Raw genomic sequence first — 22,944 nt, 5'->3', positions numbered from 1 at the left:
GTCAGCAGGTCTTTGATTTAAGTCGACGACTTAGCTCCCTGGTCTGACGGGGAGCATTTTTTCTGCTCCACCATTCTCCTCAATCTCTGCCTCTCAAAGCTGTCTTCACTCCTACACACATCTCAAAGAAGTAGACAGCATTCCTGCCCCGTGTTAGACTCATGAAGGATTCTCAGTCACAGCATCATGAAACTCTGCCTTTTTGTGAGGAGTCTCCCTTGCCATACCTAACGTCCTAATCACCATCTCTCTAATCACCCAAAACATAGCCCCCTGTAGTTTTGTTAGTACCCAGAAGATGGTCCCTGCCCCGTTTCAGGTTTTAGGGCAGAGGACAGGCAGCTCCTGTTTTAGAAAGAGATTATAATACTTAACCAAGACAATGTCTTGCCTTAAAAATAGCTAGCATTTACCAAACAATATTCATGTCTCTTTTAATCCTCATAATCACCCTATTTAGTAGGGACCATAATTATCCATTTTCTAGCTGAGAAAGTCCCACTGACAGGTCAAATCACTCAAAGTAGCATCAAATAACTAGTAAATGATGGAGATGAGGTTCAAATTCAACTCTGCCTGTGCTTTTAATTTCGATGTCTCATCACACTATTGACGTGTTTGCTGGAGCTACATTCACACCATGGCTCTGCCATCCTGTGATCTAATACATATTACCCTCAGAGAAACCTCTAGCTAACCAAACCTTCGGGAGAAGTGGGAAATACTTTCTACAGGGAGTGTTGAGGCACCAATCTCTCAGTTCAAGTTGGCAAAAGTGACCAGCTCCAATTACGCAATGTAATTTCGGCCTCTGTCTACTTCCTAACAGTTTTCGCACGTTGCCAAAGGGCTAGGACCAGAAGGATAACTTGTAGGATGTTTGGATCAGGGTGAAGATAGTCCCTTTCATCTGGAAAAGAGCTTTTAACTCTTGGGGAAAAAGTGAGTTTGAAGCTCTGAATGTGAGATCAAAATTGGAGAAAGAGGTCAAAGATGAAGTCCCTGAAAGAGGCCATATGTGTGCAATAGTGTGGGCTGAGCAGAGGACGCAGACAGATTTCAATGTCTCCATATGCAGGAAATATCAGGATCTGGGATTCCACATGGGCCTCAACAAGACAGCTGGGGAGTAGAATCTAGATGGGGGAGACCCCATATCTTTACCACATCAAAAGATAGTCCAGCCCATTGGTTTTAATAAAGGGGCTGTGTCTTTTGGGTGCTAACCGTGTGCCATGTATTGTGCACAACAAAATACACCAAGTCATGCTGTTTGTTCTCATGATACTCCCACAAGAGACACAGTGCTACATCTTTTATTCCTAAAGAAGCTGAAGCTCAAAGGAATTAAATTCCTTGACCTCCTTCTGGTGCTTATATTTGAATTTTCAATCTGATTTAAAAGATGATGGAAATTACCAAACTTTGGTGATATGTGTTCATATTTAAGTTCATGTTAAACTATCGTGTATGGTACCCACACAGAAACCAAAGGGTGGGCTCCAACAGGTGTTCCAAATGTTGGTCCACACATGGTGAGGGTTTGTGTCAGGTATGCCTGCATAGCTTTGGATAGTTTTGGTTTTTTTTTTTAAGTAGCTTCAAAATCTTGCCTCTCCAGGATTTGGGGAATATTGCCTTCTACGCATTATCTAAGCATAGCAGGGGCTGGGGAAAAGACAGCTTGAGAGTAGTTCATGTACAAAAACTCCAAGAATTTAAATAACTGTTAAATGAGTCTCTGATGTGAATAAGCTGCAAAATGAAGTAATCGAATTTAGGCTTTATAAATAAATGAAACAATATTTAAAAAAAATTTTCTCCCCAGAGTAAGCTTTTTAAAAAAGATCTTTAAGGAGAATGTTCCCAGTATGTTCTCAAATCCTAGGCTTCACTTAAAATGAATACTTGTTTTATTCAAACCTATATTCTTTTTCTTTGAATCCTAGACATTGAACTAAACCAAAATGGTAGCCTGTCACAGAACTACTCTCCACGGCCCTACGCTTCCTGTGATGCTGTATTCACTAGACACTCAAAGAGCACTCCTGGGACTTTCTGGTGTCTCAGGAACAGGCTCTAGTTTACCTCAAGTTCAAAGAGCCATTTTCTTCACTGGGGCCTTTCTATATCACCAGCCACCCCGCTGTGCAGTTATGAACGTTCCTCTAAGGTCCAGACCTTTTGGCACCTCTCAGGACGTCAGAAGAAGCTCCTTGAGGGAAGTGTTTCAAGAGCAGGGGCTGTGATTTTCCAATTGTCATTGCCTTTGCATGAATCTTAGCATCTGGGAGCTGCTGTCTGTTGAATTATGTGTGTGTTAGTATGTGTCAGATTTGGGGAAAGGCGTTGTTTCAGCATGACATTTAGCATCAGTAACTGATTTTAAGAAACAAAACCCATTCTATTGAAATCTTTTATTAGAAAACATGTCCCACAGTTTACCCAATTCATTCCAGGCCTTTCAGCCAGTGAAGTGTTTATAGTTCTGACTTGGGTAAAATAGAATCTTTCAGGGATATGTCAGTGTTTCCATTACGCCCCTCTTTTTCACCCCAAAGTAGCACAAGTTTATTAGTGTGTCCATAAAAATTAATATTCCACTGAAACCTGGCACCAAACCCTAAAGTAAATGTTTACATATCCCTTCAAATATTAACTCAGTTGTTTCTACAAAATGATAGACCTGCCAGGCAGGAAAATTCTCAATTCATAGACTTTCTCAGCTAATTCAGCTGAGCTATCCTTTCAATGACTAAAATTAGCTAAAAAAAACAGCACCTGAGATGACAGGATGGCAGAAAAGGGCTGAGAGAGAAGAACTTTATTAATTATCCAGAAGCTTCCAACATGAGGTCATCCCGAAAAGTGGAAACTATCAAACTAAGCAAGTATAGCCAAGCAGGAGAGTTATTTGCACAAAAACATACATCCCTGGTCTCTGTCAACTGCATGTTAGCTGTCAGGAAATGGCCTGAGGGCCAACCCACGTGTGGCCGCTGTGGGGGAGGTGCTTGGGACAGAGTTGCAGATGGAGTGCTGACTGAGCTCCCGGCTTATTTGGCTGACCCAATGGCAGTGAAGCCAGACCCCTGCCAATGTTTAAGACAGCAGATCCATTTTGGAAGGCTGACAAAATGATTCTCTGGATGACTGAAGGACCAGTGAGGGCAGGGGAAAGGAAAATGTGGTGAGCTCAGGGGTGAAGACACAAAAGAATTAAGAAGCCAGCGTCTCTTCTTTCATCAGCCCCCATCCTGGTTCTGCTTAGATTGAATCCTTGTTCCGAGTTCTCCTTGACTCCTCTCATGCCTTCCTCTAAATACCTATTGTAGTAAAAAGGTATATCAATGTACCTATATGTCAAAATCAGAAGACTTATTTGATTCAGGACATGCCTCCACCACTTACTAGCTGTGTGGTTTTGAGCCAGATACATCCTTACCTGAATAGTCCTTTCTTTATCCATAAAGTACACATCTAGCAAAGAGTTCTCAATTAATACTTAATGTTACTAAGTGCTGCCCCTTCTGCCTAACATGGTTAGGGTCAGAATCACATGAGCTGACATATGTGAAACTATTTTGTTCATCATCATCATCATCATCATCATCATCATGATTATACTACTAATAATAAGTATTTATTATGTGCCAGGCAAGGGTTAAGAATTTGGCATAAAATGTCTTACTTAAATCTATACAACTCACATCTAAGTCATTTTTGTTTTTTGACTTTTCAGATAAATAGTCAGAGGCTCTGAAATTTTTAGCATCTTTCCCGAGATGCTCATTCTCCCCAACTTGCCAATATATTTAGCAACCTAAATCCCAGATGGCTTACATTTTTTGTAGATCTTGACAAACTGATTTTAAAATTGATATGAAAATGCAGGGAACCTGGAATAGCCAAAACAATTTTGAAAAAGAAGACAAACAAAACAATTTAGGTGAAATTCACTACCTGATTTCAAAACTTATGATAAAGCTGCAGTATTCAAGATAGTGTGGTATTGGCATGAAGGTAGACATATGTATCAGTGAAACAGAGAGTTTAGAAATAGACCCACATAAATGGCCATGTGATTTTCTACAATGCCAACAGGGGAATTCATTGGGAAGGACAGGTTTTTTTTAAAAATGAAGCAGCAATAACTCTATCCACGTGGACAAAATGTACTTTGACCCTTATCCCACATCGTACAAACATAATTAAACATTCATTATAGATAGAAATATAAAAATTAAAGCTTTAGAACTCCTAGGAGAGAATCTTTGTGACCTGGGGTAAGCAAGGAGTATTTTTAAAATTGTATACAAACACACTATCCATAAAAGACAAATATATATATAAACCCGATTTCACCAAAGTTAAAACTTCTGCTCTTCAAAAGATGCTGTTAAAATAATGAAAATGCAATGTACAGTTAGGAATAAATTTTTGCAATACATATATATGACCAAGGATTAAAAATATAGAGAGACCTCCTCCAACTCAATAGTAAGACAAGCACACTGTGTGCATACTTAAATGAGGTTCTAGAATGACCAAAACTAATCTATGGGGTTAGAAAACAGATCAGTGGTTGCCTAGGGTTGAAGGTGGGCAGTGATTAACTGAAAAGGGGAAAGAAAGACTTTCTCTAATAATGCGGATTTACTATTTTGTGAGTTACGTATTGGTTAAATGAGTGTGTGCAGTTGTTATAATTCATCCAAATGTCCACTTAAAATGTGTGAGTTTTATTATATGCAAATGATATCTCAATAAAGTTGAATTTAAAATATGACCAAAATGGTCAACAATTTGGACAAACAATATTTTGAGATTATTTTGTGTGTGTTTTTGTGTGTTTGTTGAGATGGGAAGATTGTTCATAAAAGAGAGACTCAAAAATAGCTTCCTGTTTATGATTTTTTTCTAGTGTGGTGATGTCATTAGTGGTGATGTCATTTGTAGAAATAGAATAGTTAGGAGAAAGAGCAAATTTTGAAAAAAATTAGTTAAGTTTTTTAAATGTTTAGTGTTATGTGTCTATAAGACATCTAAGTAAAAATGTCGAGTAAATAGTTAAGTATGTGGGTCTGGAGGTTAGCAGGGATATCTTGCCAGAACGGGTAGATTTGAGAATCAGAATTTCAGATTATAATTAAGCCATACGATGGATGAGATAATCCGTGGAGAATTTGTAGTAACAAAATAAGAGGCCAAAGACAGAACTACAAAGAACACATGACTTAAGAGATAGGCAGAGAAAGAGATGCCTGCTAAAGAGAGTAAGTTTGAGCAGCTAGAGAGCTAGGACAAAACCAGCAGAGTAAAGTGTCACAGAAGTTAGAGTAGAGTAAGTGTCACAGACATTCAAGGAAGCAACGTGTATCACTTCAACTAACATTTAGTTTAACAAAGCAAGTAATAGGGCCGCTCTGACTTCAAGGGGGCAGGGCGGTGCCATCCTACCAGGTGCCAGAAAGGGACAGAACAGAGACATTCGTGATTGCCACGGGTGCCTATGATGCTAAATTTCCTCCTCCTATTTTCAGCCCCTCCTCTCATTGCCACCCTCCACTGCTAAAACTATTTTTGCTGGATTCCATAACTCTCCAGTCTTTGTGGAAAATCTACCCCTTTCTTCTCTATATTATTTTTTGCTAACACTGTAACCTCTGCTCTGTTCCAACAGTACCACTGCTTTTGTCAGAGTTTTATCGAATTGCTCATCCACTGATGATGTTTTCTGTCATCTTCATTGTTTATAATTAAACAACTTTAAAAGTTCTCATATCCTAATTTCAGTGGAGTCTCCAGAGGGAGAGGATAGAAATAGATGGGTCTAGTTTATTATCTTTAAGTGGACATTAAGTAATTACGTTTAATTTATCATGTTTTTCTTCTATACTTCTTGCTTTATGTACCCTGAATAAGAAATCATTACCCACCCTCGAGATGTGAAGATATTTACCTAAAAGCTTTATAACTTCAACTTTTATGTTTGGGAATATAATTCATATAAAATTAAGGTTATGTACAGTTTGAGGTAAAATAAAGTTGCAGCATTTTTCCACGTGAATGCTTTCCATGGACCATTTGGTAAAAAGCCCTTCCTTCACACATTGTATATCTTTGTCACTTTGTCAAAAATCATTTGCTGGTATAAAAGTGGCATATTTCTGGGCTCTTTATTCCATGATCTATTTTTCTATTCTTATGACGGTACCACATTATTTATAGCGATATTTGAAGTTGGGTAGTGTCAGTCCTCCAACTTAGTTCTGATGGTAAAGGATGCTGCTACAGAACTGAATCCTTAGTAGCAAGGGGAATGGTAGACTTCCTGAACAGTAGAGACCAGGTGACAACACTTAACCATCAGAGGCATGGTGGGCATAATTCCCATATGGCTAGCAGAGTCCTAATGGCCTCCATAAGATCCTGATCCATAAGGATCTATGGATATGCCTTTTAGAACATGGTGTTCGTAAAGTCAAAATAGATGGGCAGCCATCTGAACAATAAGTCATGATCCATCACCCGGTTTCAAATCTTAGGCCTGTTCTAACCCTCGGAAGCCATCAGTTAAATGAGAGCTCCCGTCACCTTAGTGGTGATTCCTTCATTGCTTCCCCAGACGGACCCATGAGCATTTGTAACAGGGAAAGACAAAGCTCAAATTGCAAAGATCTGCTGGATGCAAGGTCTGAGCTGACACTAACACCTGGGGAACCAAAATCCCATTTTGGCTGTCTTGTGAGAGTAGAGGTGTGTGGGGGTCAGGTAATAATTGGAGTTCAAATCTGTCCTGTCTCACAGTGGGTCCACTGCATCCAAGGGGGCACCTAGTGTTCATTTCTCTGGTTTCTGAATATGTGTTTGGAATGGGCGCATAGGTAGCTGGCAGAAGCCTCACACTGATTTCTTGGCCTATGGAGTAAAAGCAGTTGCAGTAATAACATTATCATACTGACTTAGAACCATATGTAGCTGGCTAGTCAGAACTGGTCGTATTGAATCCAGAATAGAAGATTCCAGTCTGGGTTCCCAATATAGAAGTCTATTTTGAGGTTTAGTAACTCAACCCAGAGACATTATTTAATCCTAATTTCTTTATTTTTTTCAAGATTCCTTTGAGTAAAAAATCTATTTGTACATGAACACCAAGAGGTAGTTTATCACATTGTTATTTTGACATCTAACTAGAAATTACTTGTCAAGAACTGTGAAGGGTCTGAGATTTCACCCTATTTGTAAGCTAACAAGTTAGCCTACCACAGTTTCATTGATGCTGGCAGACGACATGTTATCTATAGGCCAAAAATCGCATTATTCAGGGCACAGCATGTTGCATGATCTTTATTTTTGCATTGGTTCTCCTTATACTCCAAGTTCCATGGGAGTAACTTGGAGTAGCGCACGGTAGATCCTGCACACATAGCTAGTTTGCATCAGAGTTGAGGACCCTCAAGCTTATGAAACCCCGTTTAATGGACCCTAAGCAAATCTACTCGACATCTGCCTTAGTGAGAGACCTTGTCACACCTGACCCTAAAGAAACTTGCCCTCTGCTCTAGAGGAAGACATTGTCTTTATCTATGTCTGTCCACCATTCCAATATCCTTGAAAAATAATCTCAGACAAAGGCAAGATGTGCAAAAACACGGAGAATTGTCTTTCAACATTAGTATATCTTTCTCTTTCAAATTTTGATTAAAAAATTAATATATTACATGAGATATAAGAGCTATCTATAGACAACTATTGAGACACTATTTTTCGTAGTAGAACCCCGCTCATAGCGTCTCAGCCTCCACCATTGAAAAAAAAAGGCAGGTATTTTTTCTACATTAATTGCACCATTTTTCCAGGAGTTTACACTTTTCTCTTTTTACTTTTTCAAGCATCTTTGGACTAAATTTACACCCTAAATTAAGGCAGAAATTGATTGTGTAGCTGAGACCATCATTTTAAGTCTCAAGAGAGTCCCTTTTGGGTTAATGTTGATGTATTTGTTATGTCATTCCCTTTGGAAGCTCAGCTGTCAAATAAAGGAGAGATTTTCCAAAAGGGCCCTCAACTGAACTTCACATTTTTTTCCCAACCCATTTCAGCCAAGCGCTAAATTGGCATTCTTTCTGATGTGAGCACATAGTGGAAAGAACACCAGACTGAGGTCCAGGAGACTCATGTTCTAATCCCATTTCTTCCATGAGCTTGCTGTGTAACCATGGGCAAACGTGTAGGGCTTTAGGTAGCACAGAAGAAGAATCGTTTATAAACACATCAAGCCAAAAACAATAAAAGAAGTTTTGCCAATTTCAAATTACATATCTGGCTTCTAAATTTCAAGGTGGATTTTTTTCTTTAATAGTTATAACAATATTCTTCCATGTGAGAATCAGACCACTTTAATGTAGTTCTTTTAAACACAGAGAGGGAAAGATCAAATAAAAAGTATAGACATTCCAAGATGTTTCTAAACCTATAACTAGGGAATGAGTCAATCTTTTATGTCAAAAATATTACATCACAGAATATCACAGAAGTTTTAAATCAGAGAAATTCTCAAATTTTATACTTTATATAATATATTCAAAGTTTTTCTTTTCCTCCCCTTTGAAAATATTGCATTTCTTATTTCAAAATAAGATTGTTTTAAGTATCTATCTTCCTTTCTTATTCTCTTGCCGCTCTAGATTGGCCTAGAAGATTAATCATTCATCTCTTTATTGATTTCTAAGTTTCTGGCTTCTTTCCACTTTCATTCTGTCCTTTCAATTTAATCTTTTTAAGACTTAAACCACCTCTGCCTATTGGGTCAAGTCCAAACTATACCTTCTGGCACTTTTAACCTAGGATTATCTCGCCTAGTCAACTTCATCTTTCTCTGTACCAAAAGGGAACTCCTGTCCCAATCAGATGAAGACACTTATATGTGCCTTTAAGACAACATTTTCATCTCAACTTCTGTGACTTTCTGATTTAGAACTTTCTCATCCATCATCTCTACCTACCTGACTTTAACCTTTTCTTTAAGGTTCAGTTCTATATCCAAATCCTTTCTAAAGCATTCCTTGATTTTTCTCACATCTTAGCAAATCTTTTAGCTTTTTGATAACCGTTTGTAGGACTGGGATTCTAACATAAACAACAAACACTTTAGAGTTTTGTTGTCTTATTTTTCCATAGGTTGGATTTTTTTAAGGGCAGAAACTTAACTGATTTATTTATCACTCCTCAAAGCCATTGACTCCCACAATTTTTCTTGATTTGATTGGTTCGATTGTGACTCAGTATGGCTGTGTTTGCCATTCTTTTCATGCTTCGCCATAAGCAAGTCGAATATTCCTTTGTTGTTCTTCTGCATCATGGGGGTGATGCAAAGTGCGTGGGTTTAGTGGGTTGGACCAGGATTTGTAACCTAAGTTTACACCGATATCTTCACTTACAGTTTTAACCATTTAGATGAAGAATGAGGAGAGGGTTTTAGATTTAGCAATTTGAGAGTTATTTGTTAGTTTTGTAATTGCAATTTCAATAGAGTGGCAGGGAATAAATCCAGATTAAAGTAGGTTAACTAGAAAATCGATAGAGTGTCTACTAATTTATTCATACAATCTTCCCGTTCAATAAACTCATTTTTCAATTGAACTATTACTGTGGTCTCTAATTATTCTGATCTCTAGTCCTCTCTCTTACTAAACCTTTCTCACATAGTTGATTGGATAGTATTCATAAAACAGAAATCCACCACCTCACTCTCTTGCTTGAAACTCATAGATGGCTTCTTACATACCGAGTGCAAAATAAGATCCCAGCTTATAAGCATAGCTCATAAGGGACCACCATGTGTTCTCCAATGTCATTTCATAGCACTCCCTGCCTCATGCTTACTGCTATAGAAACACTGAACTGTTAGAGATAAATAAAACACACATATTTAAAAATGTATTACTAATCTAGAAAACAATCACTAGAGAGACAGTCAGATATTACATGTCTTTTATGAATTATTCTTGCCAAAAATCTAGAAACTGGATCTGATTAAGTAACTTAACCTAACTACAAATTTTAGAAAATACAGGGTTGAAAAAGGTTGTGGAGTCAAACCATGAGAAATCAATCATCAAAATACAGGCTGTAGGAATCTCTAAGTAATAATTGCCTGGTTTCTTCAAACAGAAAAAAAAAGTGATAGAGGGAAATCTACAGTTCAAAGAGATTGAAGACACATCAATCAATTGTAATATGTTGATGTTATTTAGATCCCGATTCGAGCAAACAAACTATTAAAATTAAAATAATATTTTGACAAATCAGGGGGTATTTGAACACTGACCAGATAATAAGGAATTGATTTTTATATCAGCTAATGCTATTTTGGATTTTTTAGAGTACTTATCTTTTAGAGACATGTACTGAAATATCTGCAGATGAAAGGATACTATGTTAAGGACTAGCTTCATCTTAATTTGGTTTTTGGGGTGGGGGTAGGTTGAGAAATAAACGGAGATAAAGATGAAACAAGACTGGCCAAGAGTGGATAATTATTGAAGCTGGGGGATGAGTTCACATTCTCTTCTCTACTTTTGAATATGTTCAAAATTTTCTGTAATACCAGATAAGAAAATAAAAAGCATTATCAAAGTAAGCAATGACTTATAAAAGTGTATTTTCAAAACAAATTGATAATAAAGTATAATTACTTGAATGTGAATGTTAAAAAGGAGTTTTGTTGCTTAAAAAGATTGAGAACAGCTAGCCTGAAGTATGCTCCAGGGTGGAGCAGGGGCCCACCAGGCAGGAGGCCGTGCTCTGGAGCAGCCACTCCCATTGAGACAGTCAAGTGTGGGTCCTTCCCAGAGCCCTGGTGTCCTAAATTCATCTTCTCTTTTCTACAGAATCATAGCCTAGCCCTGTTCTGAGTTATTCCAAAATGCTTGTCAAAGGTCTGTCAACTACAACTTTGAAGGCCTCAAGGCTTCAGAACTTCCCTCTTGTAATACACTGGACAACTACATCCTGAATGTGTGTATGTATACTGGTAAAAATACTTTTAAATTTATATACATTGTGACTAAGGGATTATATTTTTTGTAATTTGTATTAATTAAATAGTAGGACATGTTCCATCAGGTGCATTCAAAGGATGTCATCAAGGCATGGTTTATAATATTGAATAATTGCCAGTTAGTTAAATGACCAATATGCTATTGAGTGTAAAAAGTAGGTGATAAACTGTATTTATATAGTGAGCCTTGTATGATAAAATAAAATTATATATAGTGTGAGTGTGTGTGTGTGTGTGTGTGTGTGTGTAAACATGACTGAACTGAATTTTGAGACATGAATTATTGAGTTTCTATCCTCTTCACCCTATCATCACACATACACACACGGACACCTGAATGGTCTTCTCCTAGACCAGGAAATTAACATTTCCTTTCCACTGCTCTAAATAGTCTTGCACACTCACACGATTTAAATCCAACAATCACTTTTTAATTCAGAAGGGAAGATTTCGATCTCCTGAACAGGTAGGAATTGCTACCATAGACAGAATAAAATCTTGACCTTTTTTTTAGGACACCCAAAGAAGATCCCTGTCACAGGCAGCTTCTGTGCTCTCTGAACCTTAGAACCACTAGGAGTGGTTCTGATGGATCTTCAGAAAGACGGGTCTTGAATCTCTATGTGGACAAAAGCAGAGAGGAGAGGACAGGGAGATGCGAAGAAACTGTGAAAGAGGTGGTGCTTGTAATCCCAATTCAACCTCACAGTTGACAGTGGAGTGCCATACCCAAATGGGAAAAGAGGTACCAACACAAAACAACTAGTTGTGAACAAAACAGAAACTAATTGTGGGAAGATACTGCTGATTGGAGGAATTCCCAGGATTTGGCTGAACTGGGGGGAGATGATTATTTTAGAGATTTTGAGAGACAGAAAGGGAGAATGAGGGGACTATTGGGCCTAGTAGCCAAGGAGGCACCAAGAAAGGAGAGTTGAACATTGTATTGGAAAGACAAGACAAAACTTTAAGTGAGCAAGAAACTAGAGTAGAAGCCACGAGGCTCAGAAGCAGATTATGGAAAGGGTCAAGCTAAGCAATTAGGGAGTAGGTGGGATTGTAGATAAAAGAAGGATACCAAGATGGGACACCAGGGCTTGACTGGAAGGGGTAGTTTTATGGAGCAGATGATCGGAGGGGAGATTAAGGAACTCTGCCTCATTTCATGGGGGATTGATTCTACATTTCTACCATTCTGTACTTGGGCTATGTTTTAGTCATGATGATTGGACTTCTGCTTTGTTCCTGTGACTATATCTTTACCATCTTTACCGTGCCTCCTTTTGGTAATTTGTTCTGTTATCTTTAGTACCATCCTTGATAAGGTAAGCTAGTGAGTATCTCAGGCTCTTTTGAACCTTGGCTGGAGCATCTTTTGCAAGGGACCAGAGTTCTATCCTTGAGTTTTGACCTTGTAGTCCTGAATATGCAAGGAGTCATAAAAACTAAAAAAAAGTCTTAAGAGAAAATTATTTCCCTTCTAGGTTATCATAGGCATTTGTTGCCAGGATCTTTATAGCATTTCATTCTAAACTTCCTATTGTGACTCTTCACCGTCTATCTCTCTTTCTGGGCTTCTTGGGTCATGTTGAGTCTTGTTGCCTTGTCAATACTTCATTAGTATCACCAGATATCCTGGATACTACATGATGTTATTGGGTTGAATTGTGTCCCCTCAAAATTTGTATGTTGAAGTCCTAACTCCCAGTACCTCGGGCGGTGACCTTACTTGGAAATGGAGTTGTTGCAGCTGCACTTAGTTAAGATGAGGCCATACTGGAGTCCGGTGGGCTCCTGATCCAATATAACTTGTGTTCTTATAAAGAAGGGAACCTTGGACACAGAGACTCACACACAGAGAGTCACTTGTGAAGATTGGAGTTATGCTGCCATAAGCCAAGAAACTACCAGAAGGTCTAAGACAGGCCTGGAAAAAAATCCTTCCCTAACTCCTTCATGGGGAGCACAGTTCTATCGACACCTTGATGTTGGACTTCTAGCCTCCAGAACTGTGAGGCAGTAAATTTTTGTTGTTTAAGTTTGCGATACTTTGTTATGATAGTGTTAGCAAACTAATACACTGTCTGCAAAGCGCCTGCCTGGAATTCTTCCTTGTGTTATTACACATTTCCACCTCTCCCTAAGCCAGTGCTGTCCAAAGAAATTTTGGCCTTGACGGAAATGTTGTTTGTCTTCTGTCCACATTATTAGCTAATTGTGACCTTTGAGCACTTAAAATATATCTACTGCACCTGAGGAAGTGAACTTTTCATTTGCTTAATTTTAATTAATTTACATTTTCATTAAATATCTACATGCGGCTAGCAGGTACCATATACAACACTGCAGCTCTAGCACTTGCCCCAGCACAGTGGGAGCGTCTACTTCTGGGTCCTAGTCCTGCTCAGTTTGCGTTTGGCCTTCTATGATCTGCACTATCATGCAATGGAATAAGCCATGAATCACAGAATTTGCCACTCAGTTTGCTAAATCCTGTTGATGAACCTTCTCTCAGTGGCGAGAGTTCAACCAAACTGAAGGGAGCAATGAGGAAAGGGAGGGATGCTGGATTCTAGTCCATGCCCCATCTTCTGTTTAGCCTGCTGTCAAATGTTCCCATTGGGCTAGTGGGTTTTAACATGAATCATGACTGCGAATTAAGCACTAGGCGGTAATTGTTGATTAATTTCAGCCAAGTCACGTGACTAGCCACAGAGATTACTTACTAACTTAATGGCCTTAGCTGACACTGAATTGGTGCCCAGAAAATATAAGGTTATAACTCATATTTCCAATGGTGTACGACTTCCATGACTCAGTCAAGCCGCAGGAAGACATGCAATCTTCCTTTATAATCTTATTTTTCTGTTTCTTCTCACAAGGACGTTTCAGTTGCTCTTGTTTTCGTACAGCTTCTTTGTTTGGATTAAAGCTTTCTCTTACATTTTCACTGATTGGGATATTTACTTCTATTATTTGAGGAACTTGCTCAATTAATTTTTGTATTATAATATCAAATATGCACACATCTTCCTAATGAGACTAGGAATTTGTGCAACTACATTATAATTTCAAAGAAAATCAGGTTTTTAATCATTGGGGCATTTACCAAAAAGCCTTAGGGGAAATTATTTCCTGATACCTTGCTCTGTTTTTTAATTGTTCTACATTAATCTTATTTTTCTTTTCTTTTCTTTTCTTTTCTTTTCACATGTGACATAATTTTGAAAATTCTGTTTTTGATTTGGAAGACCTCAGGAGGTATTTAACTTTTTTTATGAAGAAATTGGTGAGGGAATTATGAGGAAATAATAAACATTTTGTTTAGAAAGTATGGCATTGAAAAAGCAATTTGAAATGGAGGGGCAACTTCAATGTACTTTTTAAACTGTTAAAAAATGATGTAACTAAAATGAAAAATAACGATAATGTGAAATGCTGATGAGGATGCAGAGAAACTGGACTACTTATACATTGCAGGTTGGAATGTAAATTGTGTGTCTACTCTGGAAAATGGCTTGGCAGTTCCTTTCAAAACTAAAAATGAACTTACCATACGACATATCAATTACTCTCTTGGGCATTTATCCCATAGTATTGAAGACTTATTTTCACACAGGAATTCATACACAAGTGTTCATAGCAGCTTTATTTGTAATAGATCCAAATTGGAAATTACCCTTAAACAAACTATGGTACATCCATACTATGGAATACAATTCAGCAATAAAAAGAAACAAACTATTGATATGTGAAACAACTTAATGGACCTCAAGGAAATTATACTGATCGAAAAAGCCAATGTCTAAAGGGTTTATACTGCACGATTCTATTTATGCTACATTTGGAAATGACATAATTGTAAAGATGGGGAACAGATGGATTAGTCATTGCCAGGGGTTAGGAGTGGGAGGAAGGGGTGGATGTGGCTATAAAAGATAACACCGAGGACTCTGGTGGCAATGCTACAGTGGAGTATGTTGATTGTTATGGTGGTTACACGAGGCTACACATGTGACAAAATTGCATAGAATCACACACACACACACACACACTAGTTTGTGCATAACTGGTGAGAGCTGAATAAGCTCCATGGATTGTAGCAATATCAATTTCTTGGTTTTCATATTGCACTACAGTTGTGTAAGATGTTAACATTGGGGGAGACTAAAGTAAGGATGCATGAGACTTCTGCATACATTCCTTTCTAACCTCCTGTGAATTTATAAGTATTCCAAAATGAAAAAAATCTGAAAGCGTTCCATTGTGAAAAATTTAGTTTCTTCTCCATAATGCTTATGCTAATTTCCTTGACCACACCTAAAACATACTTCTTTTTTTAAAGCTTTAAAGCTTTACTGTTTTGTTTTTCACATTTAGTTCTATGATCCATCTGGAATTCAGGTTTTTTCCCCAGCTTTCCTGAGGTATAATTGACAAGTAAACTCATAGAAATGGAGAGTAGAATGGTAGCTACCAAGGGCTGGGGGATGGGAGAAATGGGGAGAGGTTGGGTGTACAAACTTTCAGTTACAAGATGAGTAAGTTCTGAGAATCTAACATATAGCATGGTGACTATGGTTAATAATACTGCATTGTGTACTTGAAATTTTCTAAAAGAGCAAATCTTAAGCATTCTCATCAGGGAAAAAAGATAACTATGTGAGGTGATAGATGTGTTAATTAACTTGATTTTGGGAATAATTTCACAGTGAATACATATAGCAAATCATCACTTTGAACACATTCCTCTTCTGATCTAAAGAATGGAAAACAAGAAAATGCTATATCATGTGGAATACATGATTTTATGTTTTACATTTAATTACTATTATGAAAACAATATATTCTGTAGTAAAAATAAATTCAGATATTGTAGAAGAGTAAAGTAAAATTCCCTTTCTCTCAGGAATTTAGCTAAACTTCCCAAGAAATCACCTGTAAACAATTTCTTATATATGATTGAGTATCTAGTTTGCATGGATTTCTAAGTCTGGACAATCCATAGTGAGCAGGACAATGTGTCTATGCTTGGAAATAAAAAATCAACAGTAAACAAGATGATAAATAAATGAGACAATTTCAGATCGTGAGAAAGATATGAAGAAAACAAGGCTATATGGTAAAGGGTAATACGTGAGACCAGGGAGAAACATTAAATCAAATGGCCAAGGAGAGCCTCTTGCAGATGACATTTGATCAAGACCAGAATGACAAGAGGAGCCGTGTAGGTGAAGATCTGGGACAAGGTCTGTTTCAGGCAAAGGGATCAGCTAGTACAATGGCCTGAGCTAGGACTGAGTGTAAACGTTCTAGGAACAGGAAGACATTCACACGGCTGGGGTATAGTGAAGAGTGGATCTGGGACCTGAGGCTCAAAAAGGAGTCATGACAAGACCATGTAGATTCTTGTAGACATGGTAAGCAGTGCAGATTGTTATAAGTGAAATGGAAAGCTACAAAAGAATCTGAAGTAGAAGGATGACATAATCTGATTTTCACTGTTAAAAGATCAATTTGGTTACTGTATGAAGAATGGATAATATAGAGGTGAGGAAAAGAGAGCATAGTGGAAGCTGAGCAATGAGTTAAGAGCCCAAAAGTAAAGATAACAGTAACTTGGATCAGAGCGATAGCTGTCATAAACTTATTGTAACAGTCCAGACAAGAATGTGAAGGTTTGGGTTTAGAGCAGTAGCAGTGGTGATAGAGAGGAAGACTTTAGTTGGGGAGATATGTAATAGGCAGAATCAATAGGAGTTTTGACTAATTAGATGTGAAAAGCAGTGAGTGAAGAGTTTAGGATGACTCTCAAGTGACTTACTTGGGTAACTGGGTGGAAGATATTATCACCCACTGTAGAAAGTGTAGGAAAAAGAAGAACATTTTGGAACAGGCTCCGGTTTGGATATGTTGAGTTTAAGGTGCTTGGAGAATAAGTAGGTAAAGTTGTGTGGTAGAGAGTTGATATATGGATCTGAAGTTCTGAAAAGATCAAGGCTAGAAATATAAATTTGAAAATTATTAGCATATTCATGTATGTCACATAACAGCCTATCTGTGGGTCTGAGAAGACCACTGACCTTAATACTGTGGCATAATAGTGATACTTAAGTGATGCTCAGATTGTGGTCTGACTACAACTGTATATATATACACACACACATGTACATTCTGTTCTCATTCAGTTCTCTTCAAAGTACCACGGACACGAGACTAGTAGCCTTTTGTGATCAAAATGCCAATAAAATTCTGAATTTTCTTAGGAAAGTAACACGGAACAAAGAGCAAACATGATTCAACAAAACAATGTTGCATGTGCAACTGGAATATTGTGTGTAGGCTAATTGTTATCTTTGGGATACTGGGAGATGAAAGAATTCTAAAGAAAGTTATATGCTAAAAATACATGTTAACTAATCATTGTTAGAGGAAGGAGGAGGGAAATTCGACCCACAGATTAATGGATTGGACTGAAATCACACAATAAGTAAATGACAGATTGGACAGTGAGATTGAGATCTCCTAGCTACTTATCCAGGGAATTTTGTTTTTAATCACATAACACTGCTGGGTAAAAAGGCTGGAAGATCTAGCATATAAGGCCAGGCTAAAATAATTGGGATTCTTTTAGTTTTTCAGGACCTAAACTAAGAGAAAAATGGCCGCGATTATGAAATAATTGGGTTTGATGAGACAGGATCTGATACTGAACTGTGGCACAGGAGAATGTTGTGAACAAAAGAAGGCATAACTACTCAAATTTCCTTTACTACTTTGTTCTCATATCCCTGTTTTCCACTGCAGTTTCTTATCCTTCTGGCTCCTGGTACCCATCCTCTATCGTGGAAAGTGAACCTTGAGGTTTCCTAGAGTCATTTCCTGTGTTGGGCTTTACTATCAATCTAAGACTTTGGCCTCAGAATAGGGACCAAACATTGCCTGGATTGACTCCTCATAACCTCTGGATTCTTCACCACCCCTAAATTCTATCCTCAATGATAAAGCCCAAAGATTTAGTTTCAAAATTCTAGGATACAGGACTAAGAAGGATCCCTTGAAAGCTAGAAAAGATCAATTTAGGACAATCTAAGGACCTTGGATTAGCAAATTTCACTTCAACACAACCATGAAATAGAAAGCTAATTATGAACTTACCGTGAAGACTCAGTAAGGCACTAAGTGACTCCATGTAGCCGCTACCTAAATAGCTCTGGATACGCAATCACAAGGAATAAAAGTAAAATAAAAAAATCATAATGAACAATTCTGGAACAATTGCTATGTGCCAGTCACCATGCAAGTCACTTTCATATACATCACCTAATTTAGTGCCAGCAAATATACAAAAACATTACTGCTGTTCTTACTTTACTGATGAAGAAATTGAGGATCAAAGGGTAAGTGACTAGTCTGAGATCTATAGCAAGCAATTCTTAAATGATGCAGGAAACAGAAAATCTGGAAAGATCCAGAATGGAATGGAAGTTGGATGAACCATGTGAAGGAGAGAAGGCCAACAAATGACTTAAATGTGACAAATGAGTGTATACAGACGCTAGTGCTCAGATGGTCTCTATCTTTGCTGATGTCAGAAAAGGGAAATTCGCTAAGCCTTAACATAAGATATTGGTGTCCAACAGAGGGCGGGATTTCCCAGCAGATAGGCCTGCAGAGTGCTGGAATAGATAACTAAGAGATGTTTTGAGCTCTCCACATTCTTTCAAAGGAATTACTTTACGTGTAATCTTTTCTCAGAACAAGAGAAGATATTTTACACACACATAAACATATATATGATTATATGAATTATGTATATATTTACTCACATAATATTAGTTTAAAAAACTGATATGCTAGGTTCTATGCTCAGTATTTTGGGAGACACATGGTGGAGTGTGATAGATCGTCCCTATCTATCAGCCTCCTATCAGATTCTTAAGCAATGCTAGTGAAAGCTGTGGAGAAACAAGTAAGATGCTGAGGGAGTGTCTAATCTAGTCTAGTATCACTCAGAATAAACGTTCCAAGGAAAGTGCTGCCTAAACTGAGACCTGAAGGATGAATAGACAGGATCCGGGCAGAGAGGAGCAGGAAAAGTATTTCAGGCAGAATAAAAAACAAGTTTGAAGTGGGAATTGTGTGGCTTCTCAAAATCTCTCCAGTGGTGGAATCCATTTCTTAGGTCCCTCCTGCTCTCATAAAGTTCCTGGCATCACTGTCCCCTTTATGGTTTTGGGGAAAGCCACTAAACCACTCTGCACCTACTTTTCTCATGTGATGAGTGAGAATTCAGGGAGTGTCTCTCCAATGCTCATGGTGGGACTGATGTGAACCCACGGGAGTGAGCGATAGGAATGGACTCAGACGACCGGGCTTCAAGGCCTGGCTGTGCCACATACTAACTTGATGACCTTAGAAAAAAATCCAAAAATTCAACAGCCAAGAACAGAAACATGATCATGAGTACAGACAGAATGCTATTTCCTGGCAACAAAAATAAGGAACTTCATTCCAGCTAAGAGGAAAATTTATCCCTCTAGATTGTTTTCAAACTTTACTGGCATCTCATTCACCTGGGCATGTTAAAACACAGATTACTGGGCCCCACCCCCAGAGATGCCTATTCAGGAGGTAGAGGATGGGGCCTGAGAACGTGCATTTCTAACAAGTTCCCAGGTGATGCTCATGCTGCTGGTCCGGGGGTCACACTTTGAGAACTTCTGTTTCAGAATATGTGGTCTATTAACTAATTTTCATGCTGTTGCTTTTTATATCAGTGAATGCAACTATTTCTTCAGTTCGCATGGCTCCTTCTTTCAGACAATCTCAACTACCACCCGAAAGTGCTGCAATGCAAAGGTACAAACAAGCAGATTTTAACCAGTTTAATATTCCAGCCTCTATTCCAAGCTCCTATTTTGGATGAGGTCTTTCATTTGGTCGTTTTTAAAGAAAATAAAGTAATTGACCGAGTCATCAGAAGCTCCCAAGGATTCAAAACCACTAAGTATAAGTGTTCATTTTCGTTAAGGCTGGGAAACCACTTATGATTATTTTCTTGAGAATTTAAACGACAACAAATGCAGCAGTGTTCAAATGGGTATTTCATCTCCTCTCGGCAGCCTTTTTACATCGTCTGACAATTCCCACCTCCACAGCATGGGGGTTCATAAGCTTGTATTTCTTTGCTAATTATTTCCTCTTTTCAGAATATCTTTTTCTTCCATCCTGGAAGAACGACTTCCAAAAAGAGATATTTTCAGATTATATCATTAAAAATTCCTGACGTAAAAAAATCAAAACCCTAGGCATAAATAGTCAATTGCTAATTCTCCGTTTGAAGCAATTATATTCTCAACATCAGTGACATCTACATTTATACAAGACAATCTTAGGATAACATTAATTAACTTAGGAAAGCATTGGGTTTGTATCACAGTTTGTTCATCTCTGCAGCTCCTGGCAGCTTCAAGTTGACCTGAGTTCTCCTAAAATTTGGGAGACCAGTTTTCACGTGACCACTGACTATAGGTTGGGGAGAGGACCAGCTGGGAGATGTAGAAGCAGCTTTTCATGTACTACTTAGAAGGATAGGACATCTACATTGTACCCAGAAGGCCTTGGAGCATTTTTACAGTTAATTTAGGCAGAGCTGAAACTATAACTCAGGACTCCAGCCTCCTAATCACGCTGCCGTCTGAGGTTCGCGCGTGTCTCTCATTACTTCTTTCAATGTCTCTCATTCTGCTTAACGCCGGATTCCGTGACTCCGCTCGTTTCTCTGTCCTGCCTGACCCACTCACATGATTACCTTTAACAACTACTTCAAAGCTCCAGAGGCGTCGAACCCTTTTTATGGTAACTCACAAAATCCAACAGTTTCAAGACCTCATAAAATTAATCTTTCTTGGCCCACAAGCCTAAAGTGGATCTCCCTGAGTAGAGAGTTGTCCCAAACTGTGCCTGTCACTGAATCACTCTGTAATCAAACGACCTGGAATCTCTAACTGCGCTTTCCCATCCTTCCATTCCCAGATCCCAACCACCACCAGGATTTCTGGACTTTTCCTATAATAAACAATGGATGCCTCCTCCTGCCCCTCCAGGAGACAAGACTTTATACTTGCATAGAAAATTGCTGTTCAGAGGGTCTAGAGGCCTGAGAACTCCCCCCATGGACAAGCGGGAGGTAGAGACAACGTTCCAAAGACGGAAGGAGACCGCAGTCTCGAGCAGGAGGACTAGCCGACAATGAGAGCAGAGTAAAGAGTGTCTTCAGTGTGACCTAGTTATCCACTGAAGAGCCACTGACGAAGAGGAGCAAGACTGGAGAGAAGCACAGTAATTCATTAGCTTTAATTTAATCTGAGGCCTCTAACGAGTGTCCATTCCTCCAAAGGATTAAATACTATATTTGCTGGTCACTTAAATTCACCATATGCACTCACAAAAAGTGATAATCTGATAAATAAATCTGGATAGTATAATTTATACTCATAAGATCAGATATCTTAGTATCATCAGGTATCTTAATAACAACTAAAACCAATAGAAATCAGTAGCAAATCAGTAACAAATAAAAACTTGTGGCCTTATTTATGGCAAAGCCTCATATGTGTGAAACAACAGTTTACAAAGCGTGTCTTGCATATGTTATCCCAACTGATGTCCATTAGGATCTAATATATAAGAGGAGATTATTACTCCCCTTTCACAGATAAGAAAGTTCTAACGACTCACCCAAGGTCACACATCTAGTTCATAACAGGTAAAGGTCTCAAAAACTTGTGTCCTTCTTTGAACTCCTTATGTATAAAAATATTGTACGCATGAGGCTAAAATGGCTGTATTTTCTCGGTTTCCGTAACGATATAATATCTTATTTTTTCTTGTTTCTGCTTTGGTGTTGTCTTTCCTGCATCTTTGCCATTTGGTCATCCCCTGCCTGACTACCAACGTTGGAACTCCTCAGAGTGCAGTCCAGGCCTGTCTTCCCATCTCACCTCACACTTTGCTTAAATGACTTTATCCATTCAAATGGATTGAAGATTCTATTTATGTGCTAACAACTCATAAATATTTTATTTCCACCACATTCTTCTGATTCCAGATGTGACTACCATTCTTACATCTCCTCATGCCAGTGCAAGTTTAGTGGATCGAATCTCGCTATCTGAACTCTTACTCTCGACCCACCTTCTACCTCTTCACAGAAACTTGTTTCTCATCCAGTGTTTCCCAAATCAATAATGATGCCATCATATAACCAGACACCAAAGTCCCAAACTAGGAGTGACATCTGTGACACCTTCATCCCCTTCACTTCCCACATCAAAGCAGTAAGCAAACCCTCTTGATTATGCATCACCCAAACAGGTCTTAACTCTGTTTCCCACCATCCTCACTGTTAGTATACTTTCCATCAATGAGGTCGGTTCTTTTCAAATTGCTCCTTTGAGTCTAGTTTCAACAATGGAAGACGATGATCTTTCAAAAATGGAAATTAGGCCATGTCACTCATCCCCTGCTTTCAAACCCTCAGTGTCTTCCTTTTGGCTTCTGGAAGGCAAATTACTGACAAAGCTTCTAAGGCCCTTCTCTTATCAGCTCCGTCCAAACTTCAACTCACAGCTCACGCCTTCTTCCCTCCTTCACCGCACTTCTGAGCACTGGCCTCCTCTCAGTTGCTCCAATGTGTCAGCCTCTGTAATGCCTCAGAGCCTTTCTGCGTGCTCGCTCCACTTCCCACAGTATTCATATATTTTACATCTCGTCATTCTTTAAGTTGTGGTTTAAGTGTCATTTACTCAGGAAGATTTTGTCTGACTCTCATCTCTTGATCTAAATTAAGGCCTTCTTTATATACTTTCAAGCAT

Source organism: Equus przewalskii, chromosome 6 (assembly GCF_037783145.1).
Source record: "Equus przewalskii isolate Varuska chromosome 6, EquPr2, whole genome shotgun sequence".
NCBI classification, from domain to species: domain Eukaryota; kingdom Metazoa; phylum Chordata; class Mammalia; order Perissodactyla; family Equidae; genus Equus; species Equus przewalskii.
Note: the sequence above shows the minus strand (reverse complement) of the source record.